Source organism: Chrysemys picta, chromosome 6 (genome assembly GCF_011386835.1).
Source record: "Chrysemys picta bellii isolate R12L10 chromosome 6, ASM1138683v2, whole genome shotgun sequence".
NCBI lineage: Eukaryota > Metazoa > Chordata > Testudines > Emydidae > Chrysemys > Chrysemys picta.
Window position 1 is genome coordinate 121853605 of NC_088796.1, and position 19406 is coordinate 121873010.

General features: G+C 43.0%; 1 long non-coding RNA gene across 1 annotated transcript in view; it reads right to left on the bottom strand.

Moving 5' to 3' along the window:
* Positions 1-19406, bottom strand: part of LOC135972291 (uncharacterized) — a 104485-nt gene that overhangs the window by 84171 nt on the left and 908 nt on the right. The gene's annotated exons all lie outside the window — the stretch shown is intronic.

A 19406-nucleotide genomic window follows, 5' to 3' on the forward strand; every position in this document is an offset into this window, starting at 1 on the left:
TGGTTATTGTAAGAGCTGGAGAGGGAATTCAGTACATCTGTTCTTATTCGCAGCAGTTATAGAACAGAAGAAATAGCTCATTTTTCTAAAGGGGTTTTTATCCAACTAATTATAAAAATGTATTTTGTTTTTCCAGCTGTTGCAGAGGAATGGTACTCAGATACTCGAAGGGGTGTTCTACAGCCATTGTAGGATCAAATTGTGAGTCCTTTACTTACTATGAAATCAGTAGCCCTACTTGCTTAAGTGCTTAATAAGAGTAAGGCGCTCATAATCTGGCCCTGCGACAGATCAATTGGGGTAGCTGGTTCAAATGAGGATGTATTCTGGTTTCTTTTATTGAGAAGTTAAAGATACGTTATGAAGCTTATTCAAACACACACGCACGCACACACACACAAATTAGCAATGGTCTTGGATTCCTTTTTGACATTTCCTCTGGAATCACTGATGCCATACTTAACAGACACATCTATACCATGAAGATTCACCTTGCATCAGGGTTATTTTCTGTGAAAACACTACATGGAACCCTTCCCCTTTGGCAGTGTCCTGATGGACCGCAATGGTCCTGTATGACATCTGCCAAGTGAACTCATTTTCCACAGCCATTGTGTCTTTGGGTGAGGGCTTCTTATATGGCATCTCCATTACTGGAGGTTTGAAACCATGGCAGCCCATTCTGTAGGCTCCTCTGCTAATCCCTTTGTTAATTAATAGTCCTTTTGATCCACCCAGCATATCAAATTGTCCATCCAAGATCTTTTTCTGCATCATGTTTTTCTACTATAAACTTTCCCTTCCAGTGCCTGTAAACATGCATCTCTTGCTGAACCCTTAAAACGTGCCCTGCAACTCACATCTCTTTTTCAGATCTCTGACTAGCATTTGCTGAGTTCCAATCATATACACTACTTAGTTGGTTACACAGTCTATTCATGATATTTTCAGATTTCTAACACACCGTAATTCGAAGGATTGTAGATTTTTACAATCAATTGTTTCAGTGTGCATGTTTCACAGCTGTAATTTAAAAATCTTACATTTGGTCTGTGTTACAGAGTCAGAATTTAGTCTTCAGATTTATTTCTCTTCTCATTACAGGTTTATTCTTCCAGAATGTCTTTCACTCTTGCCATTCCGTTGCTGACTTCAGGATCCAAACTTCTATAATGAGGTTTCCCAAGGAGCAATAATTTCTCACTTGCCGTATAGCTGTATCAGTCACTTGAATGCTGCATGTTTTCCCAGCGCCCTTGCATATCATCATAGTTGTCTTGTCCGCATTCAACTATTTCTTTGCCATATTCACATATAGTCTCCACTAATTTCAACAGACCTTCTGAATCAGCCAACAGCTATGTCATCTGCATAGCATGTTATTCACCCATTTTTCATTCCTCTTAATACCTTTTGTTTCTTCAATTAAATTTCAATCACACACACTATCAACAGTGAATAAAGTTGGTGACATTATACAGCCTTGTCTCACTCCTCTCTTGATCCCTATTAGATTTTTATTTTGCAACCACCATCGGAATCACCTTCTGATTCCAATGTAATTGTCGATCATCCGGCAAAGTGATCACTAGAATGATTCTTCCTATGCATTGTCTTTCATATGATGTTTTATTGCACATATCGATAATATCTTCATAGACTGTAAGGCCAGAAGGGACCATTGTGATCATCTAGTCTGACCTCCTGTATAATATGGACCAGAGAACTTCCCTGAATTAAGTCCCACTTCACGTCCAATAGCTGTGGCTGTATTTGAGTATTATCTTTTAGAAGGGCATCCAATCTTGATCTAAAAAGGTTTCCAGTAATGGAGAATATACCGTAACACTACATAAGTAATTCTATTAGTTAATTACCTTCACTGTATTAAAAAACATGCCTTACTTCTAGCCCACTGGTTGCTTATTTAAACAAAAAAAATACCATAAAGCTTTCCTATGTAGATAAGCCCTCAGGGAAAGAAGAGACGGTTACAGATCCTTAACTAGCACTTGGACAGCTACCAGCAAAGAGAAGAAAAGGACTTCCGTTCAATGTCTTATCTCAAGTAGGGCAGAACTGATAATACAGTGCCTTCTGCTGCACTGTCAGCATTTCCTGCCAATGGACATCTCTCTGGTCACCATATTCAATACAACAGCTCTTTAGAGTAATACAGCCACAGAAGGGTATTGTGGAGCTCTGCCACAGAAGACATCAGCATATAGCTGCAAACCCGCACACAATACAGTAATTTATATCCACTTCATATAGTGCTTGTGAAGCTAAAATTAGAATTAACATTGGTAATTTAAGTTTGAACATTGGAAGAACTCCGTTCCCAGTATGACATTTACTGTTAACTCCTGAGGGCATTCTGTACCAAAAAAATTAAAAATTCTGCAAATTGTATTTGTCAAATAAATGTGGAGGCTCCAGCATGGCTTTGGGGAGCACAGGCCACTGGCTGCACAGAGGTGGGAGATCACTGTGCAGCTCCCCCCCCAGGACACGGACTCAGCAGTGAGGCTGCACCCAACCCTAACACAGCGCAAGGATTGGGCCTGCCCCAGAAACACCCCAGGACCCTGTCCCTCTGTGCCAGGTGTTGGCGGGCAGGCTCAGCAAGGCAGGATCCAAATGGATGGGCTTAGTGTTGTGGGATCCAGGTAAGGGTTGAGAGGTTCTGTGTGGGGCAATCTGGGTTCGGGCAGCTCAGTGGGGGGGGGAGATCAGGAGGCAGAGACTTGTTGGGGGGTTCTGGATGCAATGGTAACGGGACTCTGCAGGGGGGTTCAGGTGAAGGTGGTTGGGGCTCAGCAGGGGGAGTCTAGGTCTGTGGGGAATAGAGCTTGGTAGGGAGCCTGGGGGGGTTCAGTGTGGAGTCTAGATGCTGGGGAAGAGGGGCTCAGTGGGGTGGAGATCCAGGTGAGGCTGGTTGGGATCTAGGTGCGCATGGCTCATCGGGCTGGTTCTGAGTGCAGGGGGTGGGGTGAGGCTCAGTGGGAGGGTCTGGGTATGAAGGGGTCTGGATGCAGGGGGGTTGGGTGGATGGGGGAGCAGCTCCCTGTGCAGGGATCCCTCCCCCCACAGCTGAGGAGTGATGGGTGCAGGAATCGGGGGGGGGGGAGGGGGAGTTTGCAGATATTCCTGCAGTTGGAGGAGAAACATGGAGGTAGGTCTGACCCAGCCCCAGATGCCGTGCAGGGGAAGAGGAAGTCCTGTCCTCCCCAGCCTATCTGGACTAGCTGCCAAACCCAGCCCAGGGTAGGAGCCACCAGCCAGGTCTTCCCCAGTCCCACCCCACAGTGTTTTACCTCGCTGCCAGCTGTCCTGGGCACCTGAAACATACTGCTGGGGAGGGTCGCAAGACCGCTCTCGTGGCTTCCCTTTGATTCCCCCATCAGAAGGTCATTTTTCTGCAGGGAAGCAAAGAAATCTGTGGGGGACATAAATTTTGCACATGTGCAGTGGTGCAGAATTCCCCCAGCAGAATACTGTTCATCTGTTCTCTTGAACTACTTGTCTAAACTTGCATTAGCCATTAATACTTTGGCAATGCCTCAATGTGTTGTAAGCAATAAAACAAAACATTGTGGTCCCCAGAATCGATAAAGAGTGTCTTGGATCTCAGACCTCCAGCATTATCAGAGGTCACATTTGAGAGAGAGAGAAAAAAGTAACAGCTGCATTTGTTTATACATAGGTCATTCTAATATTTTGGTTTTTTTACCATATTGTTTGCACATTATTTACACAAGGTCACAACTTTTTACACCGTTCTTTCCCACCTGCCTCACACAATCCTTGCTTTTACAAATTTTGCGTTATTAGGGTTACAGTTAGCTTAACTCTTGCTAACAAACTGTCATGTATTGCAATTCCCTGGGTTTTTTGTTTGTTTGTTTGTTTTTTGCTTCCACAACCTGAACGCTAATGAGTTGAGCTCCAGATGCAGCCCTCAGTGCTGTATCAGGGTAGAATTTGGCACTTGGGTTATTAACATTTGTATTCCCATGGGGTTGCTCAGGAGAAAATGGGGGGAGAGTTTGACACAAAGCATTTTCATATTTCACAACCTCCATTCCAAGTGATCTCTTGTCTAAAAAAAGCATCACCATTAACTCACTGTTACTACTCAATGGTCAGACATCAAACTGAAAGCCAAGGCTTTTTGAAAACACTCAGCATTGGTGTAGCTCTGCTGCCATTGAAGTCACTAAGAGCTATGCCATTGACTGCAATAGGAGCAGTTAAGCCAGTGCTGAGTGAATCTGAAGATCTTAGAAGCTATGTTCTTGTTGCCAATGGATTTTGGAACCTGCTCTATTGGAAATTGTTTCTAGTTGGAAAAAGCTTAATATTCCTAAATAAAAGCATCTGCCGAGTGAAATCCATTGTAACCAATGCAGAGGTGTCTGGTCAAATCTGCCGACAGCCTGCACGAATAGTTCTGAGACCAGTGAACTGTCAATTGGATCGCCCATCTAAATGAGGCTGGGGACGTCCAGACTCTCTCCTCTAGGCTCCCCTCCCCAACACTAGTCGAATAGTGTAGTCTGCATACTGGAGGAGAACTGCCCAGCCGACTCAGATACAGTGCGCTGCTGGAATAAATATCAGAAGATCCCGCATCTGCTCCCTTTGCCTGTCAAGGGGAAAGGCCATCTCTGCTAATTCTCCAAAGGGAAGGAAGTCCTGCTGCTCATTCCAGGAAGAGAGCCAGATCCCCTGGAAACTACCCGCACTGCAGGGTAGAAGGCCCCAGCCACTGCATGGAGGGGAATATTGCAGTATACCTGGACCCCATTCATGCCCTTGCCCACACTGGGGCTGTTGCTATAACTGGCTGAACCGAAGTCACCAGGGGTGTCTGCCACAGAGTTTAGGGGCATATGGATTTCGTTTTATAGGTGTAGCCAGATGTGAATCTTTATGCTAGAGCTGATGGAGAAACCGGTTTCTCCTACAAATAAGTTGAGGGGGGAAAAGTAATTTTTGTGAAAAAAAATTTAAAGCATAAAGTTTTCTTCTGTTTTCTGAAGACTGAAGAGTTGCTTTACATTTTTGTCATTTTTACCCCCACCCCTTCTTGCTAGAGAAAGTTAGGTTCCCATACTAGATGCTTTCCCTTCGCCGCTGTAACTTTCCAGTTAATAAGCTGGAGAAGTTAGAGTGGAAAAAAGAGGAGTGAAAAAAAGGCAAGAAAACCCTAGATATTTTACACTGTATTCTGTGGCTATATATATAAAAATCTCAAATTAAAATTCCCCCTCCAAAAAAATTGCAAAAAATTAGATTTTCCCCATGAGAGAGTGTTCATTTGATGACCCCCTTTTTCAGGGAGAAAGGGGATGAAAGTTTCGGACAGCTCCACTTGGATCCAAACCCAGACAGAAACTTTCCCCAATATATGGGGGTGTTCCATTCCTGGAGTTCGGTTTGGGCCTCATCCCTGGTATCTTTTTGTTTTTAATCATTTGATTCATTTAACATAAGCCGCATCTCCTGTAAGAGATATTCATACTTTCATGAGCTTTGCGGACTTTTGCTTTTTTTGAAGCAAGATCTGTTATCAGTTATGGAGTATGAGGAATCATTTAAGTTATTAGAGCAAACAGTTTCTATCCGAATGCCTTGAACAACAAATAAGAATCTGATTAAACAGCAAGAGAGAATTGTGTTACACAATATCATGTTAAACTGGGGCTAACAAGTCTCTACAAATAGCAGAGAAGTGGTCATTGGTAGCAGGGGAGCGGAAGCTCACTGTGGGGGTGGATGTATGGGAGGAGAAGCCAGGGGAGCTACTGACACTCAGACAGGGGTGGGAGTAAGATGGTTCCAGCCTGGGAAGGGATGTCACTGCAGTTCCTGCCATTCTTACAGGAGTTCCTCTGTGGCTGGTGCTGTATGTCCCCTTCCCTCCTCATCAGCAGCTGGTGCCCCCCTGCACCTCCCCCAGCTGCTGGTGTCTTTCCCTATGCCCCACCCCTACAGCTGGCACAGGTGCTGCTGCCCTTCTCCTGGCCTGGGCGTGTCTGCTGAAATCCGCAGTGGCTGAAGGTGGGGAGAGGAGAGCGTGTCCTACCTGCTCCCCAATTGCTGGCCCAATCTTCTGCACCACAGTGGCCATGTCTGCTCCCGGAGTTTATACATGTTGCTCCCATGTATGATTCAGTGTTACAACTAATGAACGTATTACCATAGCACGCAGGAGCCTCGGCCATGGACAGGACCTCACCATGCTACACACTGAATAACGTACCAATGCTGCATTTTTGCAGTTTCCTTGGGCAAGATACTCTCCTGTGAGTAAGAACCCCCCTACTTATCCCGCTGCAGGGCCTACCTAGAGCAGGTGGGCAAGGACTGGACACAGCCATGGCTCCAGACTCCAAGGCACTAACTTGGGCACATAACTGATCTTTTGCTTTGCTGGCAATTTTGGAAAGTTTAAAGAAAGATGCTTCGAGCAGAATGAAATGTTTCATTCCAACAAAGTCAAAGTGTTCTTTGTCTAATTCAACCCCTTTTAAAATGTTTCGGATTTTAATGAGGGTGACCATATTTCCCTAAACTGAAAACGGGATATGCAGGGCTCGTCTGAGACACTTAGTGTCACTGCTTGCCCCCCACCAACGTTCTTCCATGCCCCCAATTGCGCCAAGTAGCAGAGAGGGGGCAATGGAGGAAGAGGATTGACGATTGTCTGGGATCTGAACAGCAAAGCAGGATGTGTGGGTGGGGGTGAGAGAGAGAGAGAGAGAGAGAGAGAGAGAGAGAACTTTTGGGCTTGGAGTCAGGAAGTGAAGCTATTGGACTATGATCAAAATAAATTTGCACTGCCCATCTTGAGCAGTGCAAGAAGGTATATTCCTGGGGTGCAGTGCTGGGAACTGGGGGGGTTTGGCTGGTGTCTTTCTCTGTGTAATTCATGAGTGGCTCGGGGAGCATTCATGCAATCTAGCTGGGTGTGGGGCTCCATATGCGGTTGTGCTGAGTGATAACAGCACCCATAGGCACTGACTTCTGCTCGTGCCAGTGGGTGCTTGAACCCTGGAGCACCCACAGAGTCAGCACCTATGACAGCACCTGGAGAGGCTTACTGCTATCACTAGTAAGGCATTGTGAGAGACAGCCCAGGCTGGAGAGAGTTTAGGGGGTACAGCAGTCCCATGGTCCCAGGCTGCACCCTGGGAATCCTGTCACAGAAGTTATTGATTGTAGATATAGATTTTGTATAAAGGATAACACCACAAATATAGAGCAAAAGGACAGAAGAAATATTAAAGATAATATGGATTCTCATAGGAAAGGAAAACTAAAGACAAGCTTAGATATAAACTTTAGTCAGACGCATGCACTAGATTGCTTGAATTGGACAGCCAATTATATCTGGCTTATATTACCAACTCATTATCATTAAGACATTTGTAACATGATGTGTACTAAGTATCAAAATCTAAACCAACCCAAAAAGATATTTTCTAAAGTGGCTGAAGAAACTTGAACTCGCAAGTCCCTTTAAAAGTAATAGGAGTCAGGCATCCAGATCCTCTAGGCAGCTTGGAAAGTCTCAGTCTGAAGTGTGTTAGGGGAAAAAATAGCTTAAATTTCAATCCAGCCAGATGACAGTTGCAGAAAATAGTATCTTATCTGTGCTTCCATAGGTAGCCATTGAGAGCTAAAAGCTGCACAAGTACTCCTGTTCTTTTCGCTTTATTCAGGCTCTTAGTTTCAAAGACTTAGCAGTATTGTTTGTCCGACTAAGGGGAACAGGATTTGGTCTAAATCATGTTATTCTAGTATTCAGAGATGGGTCCAACTTACTAAGTTCACAAGCAGATCCTGATCCACTACTGAATTTCTCCAAAGGTCAGGGTTATTTGGACCCTGGGTTTTGGATTAACCCAATAGAGAGTAAGGAAGCAAGGGCTGGATTGAGAGAGAGATTTAGGAGCCTAACTGCCACAACAAAGTTCCTCTGTTAATCTGGCCTCTACTGCAGAAGACCAGAACTGAAGTTCTCTCATAGGTGTGTTCAGATGCAGGCCTGGGAATCAGGAGATCTTGGCTGTATTCTCAGGTCTACCAGTGACCTACTGTGTTGACACTGGGCAAGTCCCCTCACTTTTTTCCCTATCCTACTCTTTGGGTATTTATAGCCAAACCCCTTTATTCATTCTAAAGGTTCTTTGGGACAGGGTGTTTCTCACTATGTGCTAATACAAAGCCTAGTGCAGTCAGGACCCATTTTTAGTAAGGTCCTCAGGAAGTACTCGAATACAAACAAAGTGATAATTCAAGCCTACTTTTAGTTCTAACCAAAAAGGTAGAAGTGACCCTGGACCCATGCTTAGCTTCACCAGGGGATGATTTATAGTTGTACATCCAAGCCACGAGACACTAACATTTCTCAGACCTGTCATTGCAATAGCTATGGTTCCAATCAACTACCATTTTCCATTTTGAACACAATTCAAATCAGACGCCAGGGTGGGTGAATAAAAAAGTGGAAATTTTTGCATAAACTAAAACGAATGAGTTTTAAATAGTTATACTATGCATGCTAGACTTAAAGCATATTAAACTAAGTTTAGAGAGGGGACTTAAGTTCTGGTGCCCACTTAAATAAAAGGACCAAAAAAGTTACTGCTATGAAATACATCCATATTTGAACTGCTGTTGCTCAGAAAGCCAGACATTCCCTCAAAGACTCCTGAGACTTCCCCCTTGTATGCCAGATACATTTGAGCCAACTCTACTTTAAATGGCAACTGTTTTCCTATAGGTGGGTGGAACTGAGCTATCATGTTGCTTCTGGCCAGCTTGCTATAGAGATCGGAATCCCGGAGTCGGTGTTTTTGGCAGAAAGTCGTGTCTGTGCCTGAAGACAGAGGCTGATTATTTAAAACACTAGTAACTCCAATATTCCTGGAGTTTCACCATTGCTGTTGCCCATGGAAGACAGTGGAGCCTGGAGCCACTCAGCCTGGCAGGCTGTTGGAGGCTCTGGGAAGGTTAAAGAGGCAGAGAATCACACCAGGAGTAGCTGTAGAGAGATTGAAGCGAGTGGAAAATCCAAGACAAGCTGAACATGCTGCTCAGGATTTCCTGGTCATGAATGTTAAGGACCTGATTTCCAACACTCAGATAAAAACACCATGTGGGTGCAGTTGTGCACCAACTTTGTGCTTGATGTTAGAGATGCTGTGCATGGAAATAGGTATTTGAAAATAGTCTTCAAGATGCCCAACTGGCTATAGATGCACATCCATGTCGAATAGTTGTATGTTCTTGAGGTAACTGCAGAGCTAAGTTAAGTGAACTGCACACATTTTTTCCTATGTCCAGTTGTGCGTCTGACTTTATGATGACTGAACTGAAGACATTTATTTCTTGCTCATCAGTGAGTTTATTTTCTTAATGAGAGCTGAAAGCTCACGACTAATGCTGGAACGTCAGCCCAGTGGACTGAACCTCTCCACATTCAGCCACAAGAGAAGTACAAGTTTCCCAGTCCATTCCCTGAAGTGCCTCGCTTCTTTCTAAAGTGGCAGGGCCAACTCTAGAAACAGAGTTTCCCCTACACAGTCTGTCCCTGATCCCAATACCTACAAGCATGACATTTATGGTGAGCTTTTTGGCAGCTGGAAACAGTGTGGATGGTCTCAAGACTTTCAGCAGTGATCTAGTCCGACTTGTGGACCAGTTTTCTCTGAACACCAGCTACAGACAAGGGCCATTCTGCAAAAGCTGCCAGACCACCCATCTAAGTATTTATATCACCCATCTCTACAGCAGTCAAGGTCCAGCTCTGCAGAAGTATTAGATACCGAATTCATAGAAATGAATGGGAGATTGACACCGAAATACCATTGAGGATCTAGGCCCAAGAGCCTTGCATTCTGATGAATCAAGCTTCTAGTCAACCCTGTGATCCTGCGAAGTATTATCCCCTGTTTGCAGGCAGCTGAGGCACACAGATGAAGCAACACAAGAAGCGGCTGATTGTGGAACTGCATCTTCCATCTCTTACCACAGTGCCTTAACCGTAGGGACCTCCAGCAGGCAAGGAGCTCGCTAGTGTAATTTTGTGGTGTTAAGTTCAGTTAAGTACCAAACATGGAAAGATCAAAGGATGAAGGAGAAAGTGAAGTGAAGCTAAACCACTAAACCACTAGTTCATTATTGAAAATGCAGCCTCAACACAAATGACCAGTTTTGCATTGTAATTATTGACTGCATATCCTTAAGGATTAGTCGCTAGATTTGTTCCCTCTTTTAAGATTAGGAGCTTTTAAACACGTTGACACCGACAAACATCGGGAAGCTTTAACCATTGCTGAAGCACCAAGCAACCTTGCAGCTTATGCATGTGTTCATGTTTCTCTGGAGAAGTTTTTGATGTATGGATGTATCATCACAGGCAGCAAGCCTGTGTAATGGCTAATGGAATGTTCTGAGAGGGTAACAGAGACATCTAGTGGCAGGTCTGAGCTGTGGTACCTCAGATGAAGGTGATTTATTGTTCCAGAACCATTGTTTCTATTCCATTATTACTTTTAACACAGAGACCTGTTGTTACGGAGAGGCGCTTGACACACGTTAGGGCTATTTTGTCTTATTTGGAAATCAACATAATGACTTTCTGAAACACTGCTGAATTCAACAACACAGCAGCGGAGATAGTGATAATTATTTTTAATTTCTCTTTTACAATTTCTACTGCTGTCCCTTGTATTCACGTGATTTTAAGTGACCAGGGACCATATCCCTCATGCTGCACAGTGTAACTGTTATAATGATGTTTATTATTAAATGCACATTTCACACGTCCTAGACATGACAGAATGTTTTTGCTGTCACCTCGCATACCAAAAACACGCCACTGCCCTAACTGTCCAAGTAGCCTATCGGCTGTTAAAAAGCGCTCAGTTGCCAAGTACAGTAATAATTGGAGTAACTACCACCAAAATTAAATTACACCCTCCACACACCTACAGTGCCTGTCTGATAATAAAGTAGAACACAGATGTTTTTGCTTTTGCTAACCACATTCTCAATATACAAACTGTGTTGGGAGAGAAAGGGTTAATGTCTTAAAAAAAATGTTTTTAAAGATTTTAGTTCTTCTGAACATTTTAGCTCTCAGAATACCATTTAACTATAAAAATACTATTATTCATTTAAGGAGACCTGGGACATACTTGCAGCTCTGCCACGGTCCTGCCGGTGACTTGGGAAAGTCATGTCCCCTTTCTGTGCCTCATTTTCCACCATCTATAAAATGGGAATAATGATATTGACCTCCATTGAGATCTACTGATGGAAAGCACTGAATCAGAGCTAGGTATTATCACCATGCTCTTACTCAGATCAAGTAAGTTACTCCATAAGTAATCTCCATGAAATGAATGGAAACACAAGGAGCAAGGTACCCCTCACTATGAGCAAGGATGAATATATATTGCTCTTCAGTTAGGTAAAATAAGCTCATCTACACCCTCCTCATCCCCCCCCCCCAAAAAAAAAAACACACACACACCCCTCCTCTAATGAAAAGCTGATGGTTACAAAGCTGTGGTGATGAGGCTTTGAACCCAATTCTTCAGTGCTCTGCACCTTACGTAGCTTATTTGACACTGGTGTGAGCGATTACACACCCGTTCCAGGCAATGGTACACCAAGCATTTGGGAATGAGTCAGATGCAAGGTACCTCAATAGAGAAACTAAATGAAAAGTACTGTTATTCCATTATCCACTTTCCTAACACCATCTGGGAATGGTTCTTCTGGCAACTGATGTCGTTATTTACAGTTGTGCTAAGTGGATGTAAAAATGTGCCAGATCACAGTGGTAATACTTTTATATTGGTTTTTGCCTAGGTGAAGCATACTGCAGCAGACAGAAAGTAGAGGGGAAACAGGATGATTAGGTCTGGAAGTCATGACTCAATTTAAGCCGCTTCTGTGGCCTACAGAGCATTATGGTATACTCAGCCTCGATAAGATGCCACTCTTAAAAACACATTTATCTAACTCTGACACCGTTTATTGGAAATAATGCTGATCTCATTGAAATGACAAATGGCTTCAAAGACTTCCCAATATGCAATCAATGTATACAGCAGGCCGCCTCGATCAGTCTTGATCCAAGTGCATCCACACACTATGTGAACTTTTGCCGAAGAAACAAGCACACATACATCATACGGCAATCCCATTGCTAAGGAGCATCACCAGAATGTTTCAAGAGTGGAGAAAAGCAAAGCAGATATGAACGCTTAACTGGTTGACATAGAAACAGTGACATGAAAGCAAGATCATCTGAAAATATAAAGGAGGTAGATGGAACTGTTCTGTTTTCTGGGAGGAATCAGTAGATCAAAATATTTGATTTTTTTTTAAATCATTGATTAATATTTTATCTGCCAGTTCATTGTTGTTTTGTAAAGCACCCAACCAAAACAAAACAAACAACCAGAAAACTCAATAATTTGAAAGAACAAGTGAACATAGTTGGGCCAGAAAAAACAGACAAAACAAAATATGACCAAAAACAAACCAGGAGGAAGAAGAAAGGTGATTGTGTCTCATGGCTTGACAAATGGATGAAAATCCTGTGTGAAGCCCCAAGGAGAGCTATAAAGCACTGTTCAGAGCTTTTGTTATCCTACTCTACTGCAAGACATATAAAAAATATTGCAAGTCTCAACTCCTGGAGTCATGCTATTACCTGAGAATCTCAACTTCAATTTAAAAAAAAAAAATTCTCACCCTCATTGGCTCAGCAAAATGCTTGAAAATATGTATCCTAAAAGGTTCAACAACACAAAACATAGTTTTGAGGAGGTGGGGGGGGTTGGTTTTTTTTTTAAGTCTCCTTCTAAAACTACCCATTTTTATGGAGCTGCCTCATGGGTTATTGAAGACTTGGGGTTGGTTATACTTTGAAATTATGGTTTCCCTGCCTTTAGACGGGTAAGAGGAGGCAATCTTAGGATTTGAGAGAAGGGGCTAAGCAGCAGAAAAAGGGCTCCAGGGAAGACATTGGTAGCCTAGTGACCTAAAATGCACAGAATTTCACATTGTCTGGAATATCAGGTACCAGAAAGCAGAGTCTCTTGCAACATTTCCAGTCCAGGTCCTGGTGAGGAAACAGAAGTATCAAAAACATATACAAACATTTCAGACCTTAAAGATGTTTAGATGTCTGAAATTAGAAATTCAGGGAATAGAGTATGTGCAGATTTCATTGGAAAAAATAACGGAACATTTCTAGTTAAAAGAGAGAGACAAGTGGCGTATTTCAGCCTAGTAGTAGAGGCTTACAGGTCTCAGGGTATTTTGGTGAGCTGTATAAACACTCACTAGCCCACTTGTCCTTGGACTGCAGAATTTGTTTCAACAGGAGAATGACTAAATGGGTCAATGATTAATAAAAATTGTTTAGCATTTGGCCTTTGATCAGAATTTGCCTGAGTTTTGTTTTGGAAAAATACTGGTACAGTAATTCCTCAAGTATTATGCTTCAGGGGAGATGACTGGAAAGCTACAATTTTCTAAACAAGACTCTCCTTGAAACGTAGCAGATTCCAGGGGAAGCAGTGTGTGGTTGTTTATGACAAGGAAACAGGTGTAAAGAGTAAATCAGTACTCACGACTGGGGCCAGATTTTCAGCAAATCAATATGTTGACCAAACATCGGGTATAGAACTCCTTTAAAAGTTTTCCCAATGAAAACAGAAGTACGGGTATAATACACATACTACGCACACATATTAAGTGCAAGGTTGCAATCGATTCGGAGTCTTGCTGCAGTGACCAGAGAAGAACAATTGCTACTCCATTCATTTTGGCTTTTCTAGATTTACAGCCTGATCCTGCACCCATTCAGAGCTCTGATTGACCTAAACGATGCAGGATCAGACACCTTCAATCAACACCACCAGAAAATTCAGAATGTAATTTGATGTGCCACATATTGTTAGATTGCTACTAGAGTCACCCATTCATGCACCCCAATTCCAGTCCAACCGATATTGATATAGTAGGAGCATTGCCAGCAGATCGAGGGAAGTGATTATTCCCCTCTATTTGGCATTGGTGAGGCCACCCCTGGAGTATTGAGTCCAGTTTTGGGCCCCCCACTACAGAAAGGATGTGGACAAATTGGAGAGAGTCCAATGGAGGGCAATGAAAATGATGAGGGGGCTGGGGCACATGACTTATGAGGAGAGGCCGAGGGAACTGGGCTTGTTTAGTCTGCAGAAGAGAAGAGTGAGGGGGGATTTGATAGCAGCCTTCAACGAACCTGAAGGGGGTTTCCAAAGAGGATGGAGCTCGGCTGTTCTCAGTGGTGGCAGATGACAGAACAAGGAGCAATGGTCTCAAGTTGCAGTGGGGGTGTCTACGTTGGAAACACTATTTCACTAGGAGAGTGGTGAAGCACTGGATTGGGTTACCTAGGGAGGTGGTGGAATCTCCATTCTTAGAGGTTTTTAAGGCCCGGCTTGACAAACCCCTGGCTGGGATGATTTAGTTGGGGTTTGGTTCTGCTTTGAGCAGAGGTTGGACTAGATGACCTCCTGAGGTCTCGTCCAATCCTAATATGCTATGATACCCAAGCCAGCAGGCCAGTGGCAGAGACAGGAATATAACAGATCCCCTGAGTCCCAGTCAATCCATTAGGTCCCATCACCTCTCCAAGAACACTAGCCACCAAGATTTCCCCACTCCACTCAAAATAAGCACTGTTGTGCTTTCTTTCATGCTGCCTTTCAAGGGGGGGGGGGGGGAGAAGCACTTTTTAAACATTGACAAAGTCACCAGAAGTTTCTCTGTCAGGATGCCTAGAAAATAGGCAGCTGGTGTGCTGAGACCACATGCTGGCGGGTATTACTTCACCGTTCCCTTGTTCTCCGGCCACCTGTTGTCTCTTTTCTTATGCACAGATTGTAAGATTTTGGGGGCAGGAACTATTTGTATTCTGTTTGTACAGCACCTAGCACAATGGGGTCCTAGTCTGTGACTTGTGCTTCTAGGTTCTACTGCCATATAAATAATATGCTTAGACTAGAGAACACAGCATTTAATTACCCAAAGCAATGGAACAGCTCCGCTAAGAGACCATTGTTTTAAGTCTACCCCATAGAAAACTGAAATAGTGCCCAAAGAACTGTATTTTGGAGTATCAGAGAACTAAGATCCCTGTTTGCTCTGGGAGAATATTTACACATTAAAGTTACAAGGAGTGTTCCTCATTAAGGAAGGACCTGCACTTTGATATGGGTATTCAAGCAGACCAAGCAGCTCGTATCAGTTATAGTGGTAAGTATCAGAAATAAGTGCAAGTTTGTTAGTAGATTCCAATCTCAAATGAGAACTCGTAGAATATGACGGACCAACCGTAGATGCAGGTACAACCATAGGACATAAGAGGGTTAGTTGGGGCTGAAAATAATCACTAACTCCTTTACCCTTATAAGTAACAATCCATCCTCTGGTAAGAAGGGAAGCTCTGAGAATTCTATCTGAGATAAGAAAATTCCTCAAGTTTCAAGATGGATTAGATCAGAAGCCTCTTGTTAGGATTCTCAGACTGAAAATGGATATCCCAGCTTTGGCGGCTGCTGAATTTCAGAGATGCTCAACAGTTAGCACTGTATTACTAGGACTTCACATACACATCTGACGAGAGCAGAAGTGCTTATGCATTATCCTGGTGGTCTGTAAAATTGAAAAATCCACTGCAACCAAGTGATCTAAAAATCTCTGTATTGAAACAACTTCCCAATACTACAAAATAAGTTGCAGCAGAGCTATTGAAAGAGACCCTGTTTGTACAGAGCTAAAACTGTCCATGTGAAAGGCCAGAGTGCATGATTTGACTTCAATAAGGTTTGGAAGAAGAGTATCTTATGCCATCAACATTCTCAGAGACACAACTTTGTACATAGAAAACTCATTGAATCAATTATTTATGTGAGAGTAAAATTTCTGAAAGCCAGATTGTCAGCAGAACTGCATGGAAGTCAGACCAGAAGAGTCAAAAAGGAAACCAGTAGAAGCGATCATTGACAGCAGTTTGCAGGATATAGAATTGGTGAGTGCACACTCATACAGGCTACTTAACCAGAAGTCATTTGTCTGTTGATCCCTGGAGAGTCCATTCTGAACCAAAAGATATTGAAAGCTAAAACCATGCATAGGATGAGCAGTCTGTCCTACGAGTTCTACTCAGAAGACAGACTTAGGACTACCTCAGAGGCTGCATGCATTAGTGATTATATTTTCTGTGAACTTGGTAAAAGTTATTGCTTGCAAAGGAAGGGGATATTGAATGGATCTGTGGGGAAGTTTTCCAAATTTCAAGTCTGAGGATTTTTTTAATCCAAAAATGTAATTATCCAAGTTAAAAAAAAACAAAAAAAAAAACAACACTTTCAGATTTTCTGACCAGTTGTGGATATCAAAACTTTGAAAACTGGGAGAGAAAAAACCCCACACCGCAACTTCCAGTTTTGCTGCTGTTGGTTTTTTTAAAGCAGCTGTAGTGTTGAATGTGCTTCATATGAGGTGTTAACCAAGTCTACATTTTTAAGTGTATCCTCTATCTCTGGATGCCCAAGATGATGCACCCCAGGCTAGATATTGGAGCTGTAAATGCACATCACCTCTGGAAGCTAACTCCAAACTGACTCAAGTTTGGTAGCCAACTGAACCAAGACACACAGTTATGGTGGACACTTGAAAGCATATACAGTTCAATATCTACGGACACATTTCTTCCTTCCCTGGGGACTGCACCTTGATGGAGTGGGAAGATGTGTGTGTTCCAATGACCTTGAGAGCTATGCTAGTGGGAGCTCTTACTCCTGGGAGGGCCATTCAATCCAGACAGGTCAAAGGGAAGGGACCAGGCAAAAAAATCATCCACTGGCTCTCCAGGTTGAAGGCTGAGTGATAGGACACTAACGAGGCCCTGCCATCTCCGTCCATCATGCCGTTTGCTGGAATGACAACCTTGTGTTTCTATAACCTGTTTAAGAGGATAGGTTTTGGGCCTAAGCAATTGATATTTAGATACACATTTCACAACCTGGAGCCCACCTGAGCTGCTTTGAATTTATTCTCTAGAAGTACAGAATACATGGGGACGGTCTGTGGTTGCATCCAGCCTGTACTTAAGTGTGTTCAGACTGTGCAGAAAAGATCTTCCCTCCCGTTCTACGTCTGTTTTCTTACATTAATAAAAAGGACACCTTCTTAAGAAAATCCAAGTGGCTGCTTTGTGGTTCTTCAGTACTTCATATATTATATGAATCCATTTCGCCAAGACTTGGCAAATCTGATCCATCTATAGCAGTATTCATTTCCTATCAAAGTCAGCACAATATCACTAACCTCTTGAGAGCCATAGACACTGGCATTTTTAGAGCTCAGCAACGTAGCAAACACCGTGGTTTCCATTAGAGTCACAAGTGGAGTACAACAGGCAGAATGTGCTCTAGGGCCACTTAAGAGCTGCTTTCTGGTTATACGCTGCACACGACATCACACATTCACTCAGATTCATTATTGATCGCTCAGTCCAGCAAACTCACTGTCTAGAGATTAAGTTACAAGCATCAAGGTCCCGATTTACAGATTTGACAATGTCCTGACATCAGATTAATATTGAATCAAATAGACTGCATGGCAAGCAAATATATCATCTTGTATTTAGAATGTGTAATATGTTGGGAAACATTTCACTGAGAGTCCCAAGATAAGAACTCAATACATCTACTGCCCCATATACTAATTTATGAAGCAAATTGATAACAGCAATTTTTGGAGATATCTATAAAGAATGCAGGTTAAAAACTAACTAGCAAGAACTGATTAAGTAAGCAAGTCCTCCACTGCAGAAGCTGTTTTGTTCTGACCTTCTGAAATGATATTCATCATTTTACTCTCTCTTTTTCAGAGAGAAGTATTTCGGGAAAAGGGAATAAAACCTTTTCCTTACTCCCTACCCCACTAAATGTATTCTATTGTGGCAATGTGAGACAAAACACGCAGCACTGTAGCTGGCAGAAACTTAAGCTTGACAGTTATCATGACAAAATTAAAAATATTCACCCTTTTGTCCCTAAACTAATTAGTTTTAGTTGTAATGTAAATATCGAAGGAGCCAGTCAGGATTCTGCGCCGATCCACATATCCTAAATTAGATTAAGCTAAGGCACAAGCAATTAACAAAAATGAGAGAGAGACGGTGGCTGGATAAAACATACGTTACATAACCAGCTCTGAATTTAGACGTTTCTTTGACTTTAAATAGAGACGATCTAACTCTGACCACACCTTCAAATTGAGCAAGGGAAGGGATTTAGCATCACTTTTGGCAGAAATGGCTTTCGAGGAGAAATTTGGAGAAGCGGAGTAGTGGTAGAAAAAGAAGTGTTTGAGGGTTAGTGACCTGTGTTTGTGCTGACTCACCTCTAGCCAAAATTTGTTAAGAGGCTTCAGAAGCAGGTGCCTGAAGTTAATATTCTAATTGCACTGTTAGGCACTGCACTGCACTGCTCTAATAGCGATCCCTTAGTGCTGGAAGAAGAGGAGAGTTCACCGTACATCTGGAAACTCTGTTCTTGGGTCCTGAACAAGACAAATGGTCTGGATTCTTCGCCTTTTTTCCACCTGCCTAAAACCACTCTTCTCCCCTACCCCAGCACAGAGTAATGGGTGTGGCCACAAACAGCTCTTGGGAGCCTTCCCTCTTCAAAGTGGTGTTACAGCTTCCCACAGAAGGAAGAAACAGCATCTTGGAGTTCCTCCTAAGCTACAACGCAAGCTGTTAGAGAAAGAAGGCAAGGCCTTCAGCAAGCGTAAATCAACTCAGCTTCACTGGTCAACAGCTAAGCACATAGCCTAGAATTTATTCATGGTTCCATCTCTTCTTAGAATTAAAGCTTTTACTATTCATAAATAAGACAAAAAGATAGAAAACATAGTCCTACTGAACGTAGGTATGAGCCCGTCTTGGGCCCAGCTACACAAAATTGTTTCCAGAGAGCCTCTACCAAACATCTTCCCTTATAAAAGCCCCAGGGTGAGTGTCTGGCATGCTGAGGTGCTCCAGTTGCTTTTCTGGGCTCTGTCAATTAACTCACGCTTCCCCAGCCTTGAGTCTTGGTGCTGTCTCATTGGGTCACATGCCCTACCACTCTGGGCCTGTGATGGGCAGCATATCCCATCACCATCATGTCTATAGCTATGCAGTTATTCTGTCTTTGATTTCTGTGACCTTGACACATCACACTTAAGAACTCTGCTGTTTGCAAAGACCGGAAGCCATTTTAGGAGATAGCCTGTTACAGGGGGCTTTCACAGAAACTTAAGTGTTTTTCCTT